Here is a 16,870-nt window from a genome sequence, read left to right on the forward strand (position 1 = left end):
GGGGAGCCAGACTTCTAGGAGACATCACAACCAGCACATGGTTTATCAACAGAGCAGTGTCTTCTGCAGTGCAGATTCAGTGATTCAGCTCAGTGATTCAGCTCAGCAGCAGGCAATGGGCACAGCAAGGCAGCAGCAGGTCCATCAGGGCAGAAGGGGTCCAGCACAGAGGCCAAGGAAAAAGCAAAGCTGGCACAGCAAGGTAACAAGGCATCAAGGCAAGCCAGCTCTTCCTCCAGATCCAGAGGCAGAGTGAAGCCAGACACTGTCTGACTGGGTTTTAAATACAGTTAGAAACTCCCTCCTTTTTGCTCCCCCTCCTTCATCCCCCCTACCCACAACCAAAGGGAGAAGAGTTGCCCTGAAAACACTTGATTTGGAATAACAAGCCAACCAGAGGAAAGGAGATCACAATTGGAAGTGATAGAAAATGAATCAGCAAGGGAGAAAAACAAGTAAACAAACAGACAAAATGTCAGCCACCATCGAACCTTTGAAACATTTCACATCAAACCGAGTTCAATTCAGTTTGATCGCAGACCGGCTGCCTTTCCTGAGGGCCAGTCCAGTTCACAATCAAACCGGCCCAGTTCATGGTGATCTGCTTCATTTCGAAACATTTATGCATACCCCTAATATCTGACCAGTTCCTCCTGTAACTAATAAACATTTGCTAGTTGTCTGTTGTTGTTGTACATAGGTCAGAAAGTTGCCAGTTCTTGCTCTGGGATGAGAGGAAGTCTGGGTGATGCACCCTTTTATTAGAGAGTGCCACCATGTAGAAGGTCACAGGTTCAAATCTCTAGCATTGTCAAACTGCCCAGAAACTAGAGTTTTGGACAGTATACAAATATGTTAAATAAATAAATAAATAAATAAATAAATAAATAATGCTCTGCACCCCTGCAGTGATGTAGAAAGGCCATACCTCCCTCGCCAGAGGTGTAACCAGTGGGGGGGGCAGGCAGGGCACGTGCCCTAGGCGCCAGTTGCAGAGGGGTGCCAAGTGCCCGCCATGCCCCGCCCCACCCCAACCACCTCAGTTGATTAAAAAAATATTTTTTTTAATCGCGCGCCCCCCGCCGCCTTCTCTGAGTAGGGGACGGGGCACACGCCCCCCAGGAGCCTCCATAAGCGCTTACTTTTGCATTAATTTCAGGGAGCGTTTGCTGCCGAAAAGCGTCTATTCCTCTTTCTCTCCCTCCCACAGAGGAAGAGAAAGAGAAAATACACCCTTTCAGGCAGCAAGCCTGCCCTGAAATGAGACTGAAGAGCTCGCTCTGGCAATTTCTACCTCGAGGCCACACCCCCTTTGCATGTGATATCATCATGTGACATATCACATGTAAAGGGGGTGTGGCCTAGAGCTCTAAAGAGTCCTGATACGTTCTGTGTATAGAAAGCTATTTCTATGGCTTCGTTTGAAGATCCTTTGGTGACTTTCAGGTCAGTGTAACTCAAACCTATGCATGTTTCCCTGAGAATAAATTGCACTGACTACAATATAACTTACTCTGAAGTATGTATGGGATATCTGGCCTTGTATTTCTTGTCCTTTGTGTTATGTAGAATGAGATTCCTTAATATGCACAATATGGAAGCTAAAAACAATTTTCTGATCTATGGGCACAATGTTTGCAGAAGAATCTAGTTCTTAAATAGTTGGGAGGTCCTAGTGCAAATTTGCCATGAGTGATTTCTTTGATTCTGAAAGAATTTTCTTATTAAGATGAAGAATTCTGCAAAATATGTTTTCTACTTTGAACTGTAGATTAATCTGGGTCAATTTTCACTCTGGCAATCTTATATGTTCCAGTTTTTCACTTGAGTTTTTCTATGTATTAGTATTAACAAAATTTTGTATTAGTATTAGTATTACTAATGCTTTGTGTATTAGTAATACTGATGTATTAGTAATACTGATGTATTAGTATTAACAAAATTTTTGTATGTTTGATAAATAATAGAAGAGGGTCATTATCCAGAAAACTCATCACATATGTTTTATATGTATGTATATGATAGTTTTCATGGTTATTTTAATTTGATCTTTTAATGTGTTTTTATAGCTGTAAACTGCCTAGAGACTTTGGTAGTGGGTGGTATAAAAATATGTTAAATAAATAAATAAAAAGTATGGTTACTATTTGTATTTGGAGTCACTTGAACCATTAATGGCACAGTGGGGAAGCAACTAGAGAGCAGGAGGCTGTTGGTTTGACTCCCCACTGGTGTGTTTCCCAGGATATGGGAAACTCTTATATCAGGCAGCAGCGATATAGAAAGGTGCTGAAACACTGCACAGGAGATGGCAATGGTGAACCCCTCCTGTGTATTCTACCAAAGACAACCACGTGGCTCTGTGGTTGCCAGGAGTCAACAACACCGACTCAATGGCACAAACTTAACCTTTATGTTACAATACGTTTGCATCCTGGTTTTTGGTTGAGGTTCCAGTTTGTTGTTTACTTCTGATCTTTTTGGGGACTCCAAAAAGTTTCTATTAGCTTCTATTCTTGGAGATATTTTGGACTCCCAATTTGAGGGCAACTGTGTGAAAACAGCTCTTCAATCCAAGGTGTGTTCTTTAAGTTATTTGGTGAATGGATCATGTTGGCTCACTGTAGCTAGTTGATTCTAGTTAGGAGGATAGGTGTGAGTGGGCTGGGAATGTCTTATGTAAGGAACAGCTCCTTTTGTGAGGATCTAAGATCTCATGTGTGATCATAAAACTGCTCAGGATTACCCAGTTAAATTTCAGGCCTTACCTATGCAAAATGGAAATTGCATTAAATTCTATTTAACTTGGTTCTAAGTCAGATTCATTATAAGGAAGGTGTTGTGGCACATAACCATTTGATATTCATGCAGTAATGAAGAGTGAAAATAATTGGCTGTATAAGTAGCGTTTGTCAGGTGCACAACTGACTTGTCCTAAGTCATGAGAATGCAGACTAAGCAGTCTCCTGGCCTGAGATTTTCCAGCATGTGATGGCTACTAGTGAGGGATCATTTTAGATTTAAAGACAGCACCTGTTATGTATTTTTCTGTTCTTTTCATTCTCTTCAACATTTATTCTCAACCTAAGGGAATTAGGCAAAGACCAAACAAAGCCCATAGTAGAAATGTGTTTATTGTTAATAAAATTGCCATCTCTGGCAATTTTTAAAAAACACCTGAAAACCCATCTTCTCACCCAAGCTTTCCCAGCTTTTAAAAATTGTCTGTCTTTAATATACAGATACAGCCTTCTTCAGAAAGCAGGAATCACACCTATCAGCTATTCAGAGAGGTACTGGAGGAGACTGGATGTAGTCCTTACACTCGCTGATCAGCATGTTCATTGCATTCCAAATCCAGCATTGTGTATTAGTAACCCTCCTGCCGCCCCCGCCCCCCAGCTGCTATCTGCCTTGATAGTGGTTAGAGTGCTGGACTAGGACCAGGGAGACCCGAGTTCAAATCCCCATCCAGCCATGAGACTTGCTGGGTGACTGTGGGCCAGTCACTTCTCTCTCAGCCTAACCTACTTCACAGGGTTTTTGTGAGGAGAAACTTAAGTATGTACACTATTCTGGGCTTCTTGGAGGAAGAACGGGATATAAAAAATGTGAATGTTACTGATTGCTGGCAGATAGCAGCTGGGGGGTGGGGGCGGCAGGAGGGTTACTAATACACAATGCTGGATTTGGAATGCAATGAACATGCTGATCAGCGAGTGTAAGGACTACATCCAGTCTCCAGTACCTCTCTGAATAGCTGATAGGTGTGATTCCTGCTTTCTGAAGAAGGTTGTATCTGTGCTGCTTCAGCAATTTGCATCAGTGAAAGCAAGTAAGGTGCAGTTATAATTTTCAGGTAGTGCCATAATTTTTTACTTAAAAGATTAATAAGCTTGACTTTTACTTTTTGAGCTGATATTATGGTGAAGTTATCTGAAAGATGGGTGCCAGATATTTGGGGGGGGGGGCGCAATTTCAGTGCTTGCCCTAGGCGCTATTTTCCCTAGATACACCTCTGTCCCTCGCAGCTCAGGTGGAAGAGGAATGCTGTAAGTCCATCAAACAGTAGAAGAGGAGAAAAGAGGCCTTGAAGAATATATCAAGGACAGTGAAGATGATGCACTTAAAATGGTTAACAACGAGAAACTATTCAACAACAATGAAACAAAGCAGGCCTACAAGAAAGAACAAGTCAAGAACCGAGCAGAAAAATGGAAAAAGAAGCCACTGCATGGTCAATATTTGCACAATATAAATGGAAAATCAGACATCACCAAGACCTGGCAATGGCTTAAGAATGGCAACTTGAAGAAAGAAACAGAGGGTTTAATACTGGCTGCACAAAAACAGGCACTAAGAACAAATGCAATAAGAGCAAAAGTAGAAAAATCAACAACAGCAAGTGCCACCTTTGTAAAGAAGCAGATGTAACAGTGGACCACCTAATCAGCTGTTGTAAAAAGATTGCACAAATTGACTACAAACAAAGGCATGACAAAGTAGCAGGGATGATACACTGGAACATCTGCAAAAAATACAAGCTACCTGTAGCCAAACATTGGTGGGACCATAAAATTGAAAAAGTTGAAGAAAATGAAGATGCAAAAATATTATGGGACTTCTGACTACAAACAGACAAACATCTGCCACACAATACACCAGATATCACTGTAGTCGAGAAGAAAGAAAAACAAGTCAAAATAATTGACATAGCAATACCAGGGGATAGCAGAATAGAAGACAAAGAAATAGAAAAAATAACAAAATACAAAGATCTACAAATTGAAATTGAAAGGCTGTGGCAGAAGAAGACCCAAATCATCCCAGTGGTAATTGGCGCCCTTGGTGCAATTCCAAAAGACCTTGAAGAGCACCTCAACACCATAGGGGCCACAGAAATCACCACCAGCCAATTACAAAAAGCAACTTCACTGGGAACAGCCTATATTCTGCAGCAATACCATCCCAAGTCCTTCGGAAGGACTCGATGTCTGGATAAAACAAACCAGTCAATAACACCTGTCTGACTGTGTAAACAACAACATAATAATAAATTAAAAGGATCTCAGCTGACATGACAGGAACATAATTTGCTAGAAACTTGTCAACACTGTCAATTGAATTGAGAGTACTGGGCTAGATAGATCATTGGTCTGAGGCAGCTTCATATGTTTATATGCATTTTTGTAATGCTGAATGATATGGATAGAGTGGGGAAATTCTTATGTTCCAGTGTTTATTAATGCATATTTATGACTGGGATGGGAATTCTGTTCATTATGTATTTATTTTATTTATTTAAAAGTCTTTTTTCGTGCTTTTCAGTTTACTGGAAGTCCAAGGCTTACAGACAAGTTTAATACAATTTGAAGTCAACTTTAAAACCAAAACCAAAATACAAGTCTAATGTAATTCAAAAAGTAACATTAAGCAGATAAAATCCAAAATCATCCCCAATTCAAATTCTCCAAAGTCTTGAATGATTAAAGGAAGGGCCAGGTGGTGGCTTTTTCTTCTTCTTTTTAAGATCAACGTAGGAGCCAGGCAAATATGCAGCAACTGTGCAATGTTATTTGTGACTGTAAAAAGAAAGAAAGAAAGAAATCAAATGTGCTAGCATCCTGTTCATGTGTCTAATATCAGAGGGTCCTATCTGGCAAAGAAAGAAAGAAATCCAGTTAACATTAATAGGCTAGCTAATATTTTTGGTTGATTAATGGTGATGTTTGTGAGGCATGATCATACATTGGTTGCAATTTTAATTCAGCAAACAATGAAAATAATAAACATGCACAATATTTTCCTCCCAGAATGAATCCCAAAACGTAAAGCAAACCTTTGGCTTAGGAGTGGGTAGGAAGGGCTGGATTCAGGGCCAATAGATAGTTCTTTGTCCAGGACCCCGCAAAATCCTCAAACCAGCCATGGCCAGTCTAATTCTAGGATTGTGTCTGCCTGCCAGCAAAAATAATAAATGGCCACTTGAAGCACTAAAGATGATGAGACTGAAAATCTGGAAGCTAATTATGGCATAATTAAAAATATTTAGATGGATGCTTCTGTCTTGTTAAGTGCTACAAACCTACATATGGCTCAAAGTTCTACAGTACCAGCCTGATAGGTAGTGGCCAGTATTTCACAGGCAGAGGAATGTTCAAGGGGAAAAAATGCCCCACACGTGGAGCTCTACTTTTGTACCAATAGATCTGTAGTCTACAGTCAAAGATAGTGAAATGGTTTCATCACAGCTTGTCTAGGCCTCCATTTCCACATTAATGGAAACGTGGAAATAGACAGCAGGCACTAGGGCACGGAATCAAAATAAGTTTGTTACTAAACTAATAAATAGTTAATAATGATTTAAAAATACACATTAATGGCAACAGTGGAGCACCACCTTCAGTGAAACTTTGCTACAACAAGTAATGCAGGCTCAAGTTAGATCATCAACGCAACATGTCTGTCTGCTCCAGGGCAAAGGCCTGCAAACAGTGTTCCAAGGCTTACTCAAAACCCTGACAGAGATTCATCACTTAGAAGATCAAAAATTATTCTAAAAACTCTGAAAGACAGCTCACTCATCAAATTCCAAGTTTCCCCCTTGCAATGTGCAGCTGAAGGGTGTGTTTGGGGTGCAAGCACATTCAGTTTATAAGGAGTGATACTCTGCTGTGGGCCTGATTCAGTCAAAGCAGAGGAACAGCACACAGGAAGATAACTCATTAAACTCTCTTTTCCTCATCTTCTCTCCTCATACCTATGCAAGCACCCAGTTGTACATGTAACAGAGAGCACAATGTGTTGGGAATTCTCTCTGGTAAGAGAAGCCCTTTTTCATTATAGCAGAATGCACAGAGGCACAACACAGCGGAATTTAGTTAGGCATGCGTGTATGCTGAGAGTTAAGTAACTTGGAGCCAGTTCATAGTTTCAAATCAATATAAGTGGCATTTATTAGAGAACTCCAGTCTAGATAGGTAAGTGAAGAGATGGGATCTCTAATCTATCTATCTAGCTGGATGCAGATGGATTCTGCATCTCTGCACACATGGTGCAGGGGAGAGGAGTTTGCATGTTGCAAGGTAGAAGGAAGGGAAGAGAAGGGAGAGAGGAAGTGACATGGCAGGAAGGAAGGAAGTGTCCCTGAGATTAGCAATCTACATTCCAAAGGGATAGTGTTAGAGCAGTAGAGAAGGGATGACCAGTGTCTTGACCCTCTAGCCCTCTGACTCACTAGTCTGTCCTCCTGTGTCATCGAGACAAGAGACAGCGCATAGTCCTTCACTTGCAACACAATGGACCATTGAAGGGAATGGGAGAGTCTGACACCGTTAACCCTCTCCAACCCAAATGCTATTGAAGTTAACTGGTTCCAGAGCATGAGTAGCATGTGCACAAAGAGGGAGGGATGTATGGGCATAGGGCTCATTGGCCTCCCATTCCCAGCAGTGCGCCTCATGCTGCCTGTGTGTGCACTCTGATGTGGGAGGAATGAGACAAGCCAGAATCTATGGAAGCCTATGGGAATTCTTCTTTCACAGTGCCCAAACTTGGACTGGATCTGGCTTTGAGTGCTTTAAAAGTTATTTTTATCTGAAATGCTGAAGTTCAAATAGAGTCCAGACATGACAAAAACTATTTATGATCTTTTTATGACAATGCAATGCTGAAACATTTATGATTTAGACCTCATTGTGAATCTGAACATTTTAAAGTACATTCTTGTTGTTGCATTCAATATATGTTTTTTTCCCCAGTATTAACTCAGTTCGATCACTTTTAAACAGTCTCTGGCTTTACTAAGCAGATAATAGATTACAACAGCAGTAATGCCATTAACCTGAACAATTTAGTTCACTATGTCCATTAGAATGAACAGCATTCCCTACTGCTGATTAGCCCACAGCTGATTTTCCTCTGAACAAAATAAAAGCTATCTCTATATTTTAACTACACACCCACAGGCACATTCTTATAAGCCCTATATGAAATAAACACATTTAAGAGCACAATGCTCACTGTGTAAGCTAAACAAAATTCAATTTCATCTAATGATATATAATATCTTGATGATCTGCTTCTATTTAATTACCAACAATCCTCTAAAGTAATTAATGTGAAGGGTGAAATGCATTGTGGGATGCTCGTAGTAGCACAATACAGTGTGCTCAATCTATATAATGCAAATGCTACCAATACTGCAAACGTTTTTAGAATGTGGAAGTCTGGACACAAAAACCCCTCAGTTTTGAAATATTGCTCACTTTATGTGACAGGCCCAAACCCCTTCTGATGTTTGGGCCTGGCTTACAATGCATTCATCATGAACTAGCCCTCCCTGCCAATCCCCTACTTCTCAAGGGAGCAAACCTTTGTGAAGAGAGGAAACTTGTGGCAAGAAGGGCTTCCTGAAGACTACTACTCGTATTTACATTTTAGAACACCACCACATTTCTTTTCTCAAGTCCTAAGGCAAATGCAGATGTCTGTGGCTTTCCTATAGCTTCTATAGTCTAAGAAATTGATGAGAGAAAGAAAAAAGATACATTCCAAGATTCAGTTTTTCGTTATGTAGTCATTTCTAAAGAGAAAGCTTTGCTTAAAGGCTCATTGCTCCTTAATTTCTAATAAATCAGAATCAGAATTCAGATCTGTATTATGGTCACTGACCAGTACAACAGAATGAAACCCATCACCATCCATCCACCATCAATCTGAAACTCTAAATATCATAAATCTATCTGAAACAAAAGAAACCTATATAACTTATATAACAGAAACACTTAATTTACTTAACTGTCTCCATACACCATAATGCGGAAAACATTTACAAATTCTTGACACACTTTGTGTGCAATGTACCAAATTTTGGCAATGCATGAAGTTACATGTACATTTTTGCCAGAGAGAAGATAAGAAACATAAAATTCCTCTGATTTGCCCAGTATATGAGATAAAAAGGGGCAAAAGGACATAAGAATAGTCCTGCTAGATTAGGCCCAAGGCCCATCTAGTCCAGTATCCTGTTTCACACAGTGGCCCACCAGATGATGCTGGAAGCCTACAGGCAGGAGTTGAGGGCAGGCCCTCTCTCCTGCTGTTAGTCCCTGCAACTGGTACTCAGAGACATCCTGCCTTTGAGGCTGCACGTGGCCTATAGCCCTCCAATTAGTAGCCGTTGATAGACCTCTCCTCCATGAAGTTATCCAAACCCCTCATAAAGCCATCCAGGCTGTTGGCTGTCACCACATCTTGTGGCAGAGAATTCCACAAGTTGATTATGCATTGTGTGAAAAAGTACTTCCGTTTGCTGGTCCTAAATTTCCCAGCAATCAATTTCATGGGATGACCCCTGGTTCTAGTGTTATGGGAGAGGGAGAAAAATTTCGCTCTATCCACTTTCTCCACACCATGCATGATTTTATAGACCTCTATCATGTCTCCCCTCAGTCGTCTTTTTTCTAAACTAAATAGTACCAGGTGTTGTAGCCTTGCCTCATAAGGAAGGTGCTCTAGGCCCATGATTATCTTGGTTGCCCTCTTCTGTACCTTTTCCAGTTCCACAATGTCCTTTTTTAGATCTGGTGACCAGAATTTTACACAGTACTCCAGGTGTGGCCACATAATAGTTTTGTATAAAGGCATTATAATATGAGCAGTTTTATTCTTAATCCCCTTCCTAATGATCACTAGCATGGAATTGGCCTTTTTTTTAACAGCTGCCACACATTACTGTATTTTTCGGACCATAAGGCGCACTTCCCCCCCAAAAAAATTGGGGGGGAGATGAGGGTGCGTCTTATGGTCCGAATGCTGTCCAGTGGGGGTATGCACCAGCCCCCCGCCCCCCCACCTGATTAGGGGCCGAATCGGCCCAAACTATTGCCGCCACCTGCCCGCCCTCCCAGCCGCCCTCCCAGCCGCCCCGCCACCCCACCCAAAGCGCCAGTTCGGGCTGAGGCTTTGCAGAAAGAGGAGCTCTGTTTGCGAGCTCCACTCTCCTTCTCCATTTATGGGTCCCTGATCGACCTACAAGGTTAGGACTCGGGCAGCTGGAAGGGCGGGAGGGCAGTCTGCGGCCGCGGCAGCAATAGTTTGGGCCGATTTCGCCTCTAATCAGGTGGGGAGGCGGCTGGGGGGGAGGCTGGGAGGGCGGGCAGGCGGGCGCCGCGGCGGCAGTAGCTTGGGCCGATTCGGCCCCTAATACTGGGTGAGTCCTATGGTCAGATGCGTCTTATGGTCCGAAAAATACGGTAAGTCGACACTTTCAATGAGCTATCCACCACAACCCCACAACCTCTCCTAGTCAGTCTCTCAGATCCCATCAGCGTATACTTGAAGTTGGGTTTTTTTGTCCCAATGTACATCACTTTGTCACCCACTCACCTAGTTTGGAGAGATCCTTTTGGAGCTCCTCATAATTTGTTTTGGATTTCACTACTCAAAAGAGTTTGGTATCATCTGCAAATTTGGCCACCTTGCTGCTTACCCCTACTTCTAGATCATTTATGCATAAATTAAAAAGCACTGGTCCCAGTACAGATCCCTGGCAGATCCCACTTCTTACTTCCCTTCATTTATACCTACCCTATGTTTCCTGTTCTTTAACCAGTCAGCAATCCACACATGTACTTGTCGCCTTATCCCATGACTGATAAGTTTTCTCAGGAGTCTTTGGTGAGGAACTTTGTCGAAAGCTTTTTGGAAGTCCAGGTATACTATGTCAACTGGATCACCTTGATCCACACGCTTGTTGACACTCACAAAGAACTCCAAAAGTTTCATGAGGCAAGATTTACCTTTGCAGAAGCCATGCTGGTTGTCTCCCAGCAGGGCCTGTTCTTCTATGTGCTTTATAATTTTATCCTTGAGGATGCTTTCCATCAATTTGCCTGGAACGGATGTTAAGCTAACCGGCCTGTCATTTCCCGGATCGCCTCTTGTTCCCTTACATTTGCTTCTTTCTAGTCCTCCAGTACAGAACCTGATTGTAGGGATAAGTTATATATATTTCAGCAAGGACATCGGCAATTTCACATTTGAGTTCTTTGAGGACTCTTGGATGGATGCCGTCTGGCCCTGGCAATGTGCTAGTTTTCAGTTTTTCCAGACAGTTTAGAACATCACCCCTTGTTACTTCTATCTGACTAAGTCCTTTAGCCTCCATCCTTGAAAAGCCTGTTTCAGGAACAGGTATATGCTCAGTATCCTCTGCCATGAAGATGGATGCAAAGGACTCATTTAGCTTCTCTGCAACCTCCATATCCTCCTAAGCCTACTTGTGCTTCACAAGTTTACGCGTCTGCCATCTTGAATTGGTTACCACCTTTTAATGGAAGGTTGAATAGGCACATGAGAGGCCACAGTTGAAGAACTGAAGCTTTCCTTAGCAAGTGCATCTTGGTGTTGAGAAATGCTGTAATCCTAGTTAGGACCAAAACATACATGTGTCACAAATAGTGGATTTAAGCCCAGCCTTTGTCTCAGAGCAAGTCTACATGGTGGAAAGAAAAATGCTGATTCATTCCCTCCATGTTTGCTCAACAAAGGATGTTCCTCTAAAACTTAAAACTTTTCCTTTGGTAATCGCTGCCACCACACCCTAATTACAGAGTTAACTCCTCCCTGGATTTGTGTGAGTGTCCAGGGAGACTCTCTTCCTCTTTTACCAATGGAAAAATAATAATTTTTAAAAACAACCCTTCCCTGAGCAGTCGATATGTGAAGAGCAAACTTGGTAGTGTGAGCTGCTGAGTGATCAAACTTGAGACGTGTTTGCACCAGAGTAAAACCCCTTTTTCCTGAGTTAAAAATCCACTCAGAGGCAAGTAAGATACAAAGAATCAAAAAGAGAAAAACTTTATTCAAAATACTACAGACTGCTTCAGTCTGAGGCTCTAGCAGCTTCCATTACAGGGAAAAGAAACACTCAGTACTTTACAAGATCACTTCCAAAAAGCACTCCAGCTGGTTTGTATGGAGTAGCACACTTTATAAATCGTGGTTACTCTGTTTCATAGAACATAAATGAAAGCAAATACAAAAGCCCCCATGTTGGAAAGAAAGGGCTCAGGCTAGCATTGCTCTTAGCTTGTTACATTACAGAAAAAAACACAATAACCCAGTTGTAAGAGCTTGCAATTCACAAAATCAAAATAATCTAATGCAGGCTGCTTAACACACAGTTCCCTGGCTAAACCTTTCCCTGGAGCCAAAGCCCTGGCTTCCCTCCTGAAGTCACCATATCCACAGCAGAGGATTCAAGCTTCCTGCAATCCTGTATCTCCAAGATCTGCAGATGTCCTTCCCTGAGAAAATTCTTCAGGCTAGCTTTGACCATGAGGCACAAAATTCCATTGCTCCCCCACTAAGCCCATCCTCTCTCATTTCCTGCCTGGCCCATCTAAGGCCCATCCTCTCTCATCTCCTGCCTGGCTGCTTCTGTGAACAAAGACCCCCTTCACTTTCTGCTGTTCATTCTTTAGGGTAAGGGAAGGGCTGATTGCTACAACATGTATAAAGTTTTGTTTTATAGCTGATTCCCTCATAGACAAACAAAAAAAAAAATCTTATGTAGATTTACTTAAGGTTTGTTCAGAAACAACTCCATTTTTAGCCTACTTTCCAGTAGGCTTATAAGATAACCTAGCATTCTGTGTGTGTGTCCGTGTATCTGTGTGTCCCCCCCAAATCAACTTCGCAACACCTGGCCCAATATGAAGCAAATCAGTTACAGCTGTAGAGACACATAGGGATACCTCAACGGCCTAGTTTGTGATTATGTCATCCACCCCAATCCAAGATGCTGGATGCGTAAACTTTTGAGGCACAAGTGAACGAATGTGTGAATTGCTTAACCGATTTGAACCGAAATTGCTACAGCTGTAGGGACACATAGGGATGCCCTAATGGCATGGTATGCGATGATGTCATCCACTCCAATTCAAGATTGCAGCCGTGTGAACATCTGAGGTGCAAGTGAGCTAATTTGTGGGCTGCCTTTGAACCAAATTGGGTACAATTGCAGTGAGTGACACACAGAGACACATCAATGGCATAGTTTATGATGATGTCATCCTCTCTGATTCAAGATGGTGGACACGTGAACTTTTGAGGCACAAGTAGTCTAACTTGTGAACTGCTTAACCGGTTTGAACCAAGATTGCTACAGCTGTAGGGACACATATGGACACTTCAATGGCATAGTTTGTGATGATCCAAGATGGTGGTCACATGAATGTCTTGGGCACAAGCCAGCTAATTTGTGAACTGTCTAACCCATTTGAACCAAATTGGGTACAGTTGCAGTAAGTGACACACAGGGACACCTCAGGGGCATAGTTTGTGATGATGTCATCCACCCCAATTCAAGATGGTGGACCCATAAACTTTGGAGGTACAGGTGGGCTAACTTGTGAACCACTTAACCTATTTGAACCAAAATTGTTGCATCTGTAGGGACACATAAGGATGTTCCAGTAGTGTAGTTTGTGTTGATGCCATCCACCCTGATCCAGGATGGTGAATCTGTGAACTTTTGAGGCACAAGTCCACTAACTTGAGGATTGTCTAACCGATTTGATCCAAATTTGTTACAGTTGCAGTAAGTGACACACAGGGACACCTCAATGATGTAGTTTGTAATGATGTCATCCACCCTGAACCAAGATGGCAGACACATGAACATTTGAGGTACAAGAGATCTTTGTTGTGAACCTCGATTTGAACCAAATTTAGTCCAGTTGTAGATACAGTGAAAGGAAAGTAGGCTGATTAGTTCTTACTAGAACAACTTGTTTTCTTTAATGGCATAATAAATATTCTCTAATTTCCTTGTCGTCATTTTCAATGTTTCAAGTGTTTTTGCAGTACAGTATTTATAACATTGACTTCATGCAACTAAACAGGCTTTCAAGCTATGATTCCAAGCATGTTTATTCAGAAGCTAGCAATGGTAAACCCCTCCTGTATTCTACCAAAGACAACCACAGGGCTCTGTGGTCACCAGGAATCAACACCAACTCAACAACACACTTTACCTTTACTAAAGTAAAGTTTAAGTAAGTTTATTGAACTTCCTTCTGCATGATCATACAGATGGTCAGGCTGTAAATAAGAAACAAGCTAAGTCACAGAAATATTTTTTACTAAGATGTCTGAAAAAACACATTATCTATTACATACATACATACATACATACATAATGCATATGTACATACATACATATCTATTTGCATCTCAACGTATCACTATAGTGGCAAAACATTAATCTAGGATGAAAAATGCTTCTATACTCACAGTAATGAATCTAAACCTGTATCAATTTATCCTCCAATTTCTCCTCCATGAAAATGAGAGAGGCTAATTGAACTCTGTGTAATTAAAAGCTCTCACAGCTTGACAACAACTAGTCTACAGCATTGTTACTTGCCGAGCCTTTGGAGCACGACCAACCTTGAGGGAGAAAATGAGATGTTACTAAAACTTCCAAGATCATAATTAAAATTGCAGCCAGCGCTACTAAGCACAACTGCTAATGTCATACACTGAACATAAGGGAGAAAAATACTTTCTGTGATCTGTTACCTGATCTAAGGCCAGCTACAAGCTATTGATATCAATCTGTGCTATTTGCTTGCTGATGTGTGGTTTAGAGCCCTTACATGGAGTGCTTGTTTCATTTTCTCTGTGATCTATAGAAAAAACCACAGAGCCCAATTTGCAGGGCAGAGTAAAAGATGGCGGTGTTGTTGGTAGTGGGTTGGGAGAATTCCCCCCCCCCCCCAGTTTATTGATAATTAGTGGCTTAGATACCTTATAGTGCCCCACTGGTTCGATCCAATTCTAGGCCTTGTCCACACTGTTTCCAAGCTCAGAGAACTTCTGTGCCTACTAAGAATTGCCAGTGCTGAAGTGATACTGCTCCCACGGGGAATAATCGGAGCAGTATTGCTACAGAGGTGATGCAATTCTTAGTCAGCATGGCGGTTCTGCAAGCTCAGAACAGAGCTTAGAATTGGACAAAACCAGCACACACACCCCACTCTTGAACCAGTGGGGTGCTATGCCTTTTGTAAGCCATTTAACTGGCTGAATATGGTATAGTACTTTGGGGCAGGGTTTTTTAATACTTAGATTTAAAAGGGAAAGATCAGACTAGTAGTTGGAGCTACTATGCAATACTTCTCCAAAGTGGGTTCAATCCTAGCTCCTTTGTTGGGAGGCAGATGCACCTGGAATTTGTGCAAATTTTGCCACGATTGTGGATTCTGTGGGGGTAAAGCTACAATTGCCCAAGAAGCAGGGGTTTTAGAGGGGGCACTCAGGACCAGAATCACAGCACAAAGAAGGGCAGTGGAGGATCTGCCTCCCCCTCCTCTTCCTCTGGAAAAGGGGCCCAGTCCAATTAACTTGTTAGTGTTTGAGCACCTGTTTTAGGACTATCAACTGCATGACAAAGCTGAATATCTGTTGCAGGGCTTTATGCATGGATTCCAGATCCATTGTGGATTGCCCTGAGTTTATGTGGAAGGATGGAATTTGAGGTCAATTCATGGGATAGAGGATATTGTTCATAGAAAAATTCAGAAGGAAATGAATTTGGGTAGGGTTTGGGGACCTTTTGCGTCCCTTCCTCTGCCCAATTTACATGTTTTGCTGTTAGGTGTCGTGCCTAAAAAGGCATGAGGACTTCCTTCCAAAAAGGAATACCGACTTATTCATCACCTGTCTTTCCCCAGGGGCTCTTCTACCAGCTGAGCTTTGTTCAGTTAGGTATACTTCCTTTGATGAAGCAATGCTCATTGTGCATAGCTGTGGGATGGCAGCACTGATGGCAAAATGTGAAGTCGGCATTTCATCTTCTTCTTGTACATTCTCTGGACTTTGTTCTTTTGGGATTTTCCTTTGGAGGCTTCTATTATGTTGATCACACTCTTCCAATGGTTTGCTCTGTGTCTTGTGTGGCATTTGAGTCATTTAGCTCCATGCTGGAGTGGACAGTCAGGCATTGGGTTGGGCTACAGACCATCACACATGTTTTAGATGATTTTCTTTTTGTGGGATGTAAGGATTCAGATCAGTGCATGTGCCTCCAGAATGAGTTTCGTGACCGGTGTTCAGAGCTGGGGGTACCTTTAGCTGAGGGTAAGATTGAGGGCCCTGTTTGCAAGCTCACCTTCCTTGGCATCATAAGAGAACATAAGAAGAGCCATGCTGGGTCAGGCCCAAAGCCTATCTATTCCAGCATCCTCTTCCACACAACTGGTATTTAGAGGTATCTTGCTTCTTAGTCTGGAGGTGGCATATAGTCATAGATAGACTTGTTCTCCATGAATTTATCTAAGCCATTCTTAAAGCCATCCAGGCTGGTGGCTGTCACCACATCTTGGGCAAAAGTTAATTATGTGTTGTGTGAAAAAGGCAGAATTGAACAGGCCTGTAAAAAGATTAATCAGGATCTGGGGAGGTTTGCCTCCTCTTGGGGTGGGGGATTTATCCACTATCCAGACATTTTATTTTCATGGCCTGAGCTCTATGGGGTGATGAGGTTCATTTATCTCCCCTCAGTTCAGGCATTTATTTAACTGACTTACAGAGGGGATTGGCTACTATTCTGAGTAGTTGGTGGGAGGTGTAGGGGGCCAAGGTAGGCTAACCCTCTACTGAGGCAAGGACAGTGCAGAATAGGGTTTGGTGAGCACCACAGGCATGCATTTGGCATACAGAGGAGCCCAAGACATTTCCTAGATGCTTTATGTCTCTGAGCTCTGGTTTGGGCTTGCTCTAAACTGCTGTGGCTTCACCCAGGACTATACGTCTTCAGGGATGGGGGGAGGTTGATGACTCTTGCAGTTGCCTGATTTTA

At 42.2% G+C, this 16,870-nt stretch overlaps 1 long non-coding RNA gene across 1 annotated transcript in view; it reads left to right on the forward strand.

Moving 5' to 3' along the window:
• Positions 1-1,263: 1,263 nt before the first annotated feature.
• Positions 1,264-16,870, forward strand: part of LOC128351978 (uncharacterized) — a 48,589-nt gene continuing 32,982 nt past the window's right edge. Inside the window, exon 1 of the long non-coding RNA XR_008320156.1 lies at positions 1,264-1,446. This is a non-coding gene — a long non-coding RNA (uncharacterized LOC128351978). The remainder of the gene's footprint in view (positions 1,447-16,870) is intronic.

Source organism: Hemicordylus capensis, chromosome 3, assembly GCF_027244095.1.
Source record: "Hemicordylus capensis ecotype Gifberg chromosome 3, rHemCap1.1.pri, whole genome shotgun sequence".
In the NCBI taxonomy this organism is placed as follows: domain Eukaryota; kingdom Metazoa; phylum Chordata; class Lepidosauria; order Squamata; family Cordylidae; genus Hemicordylus; species Hemicordylus capensis.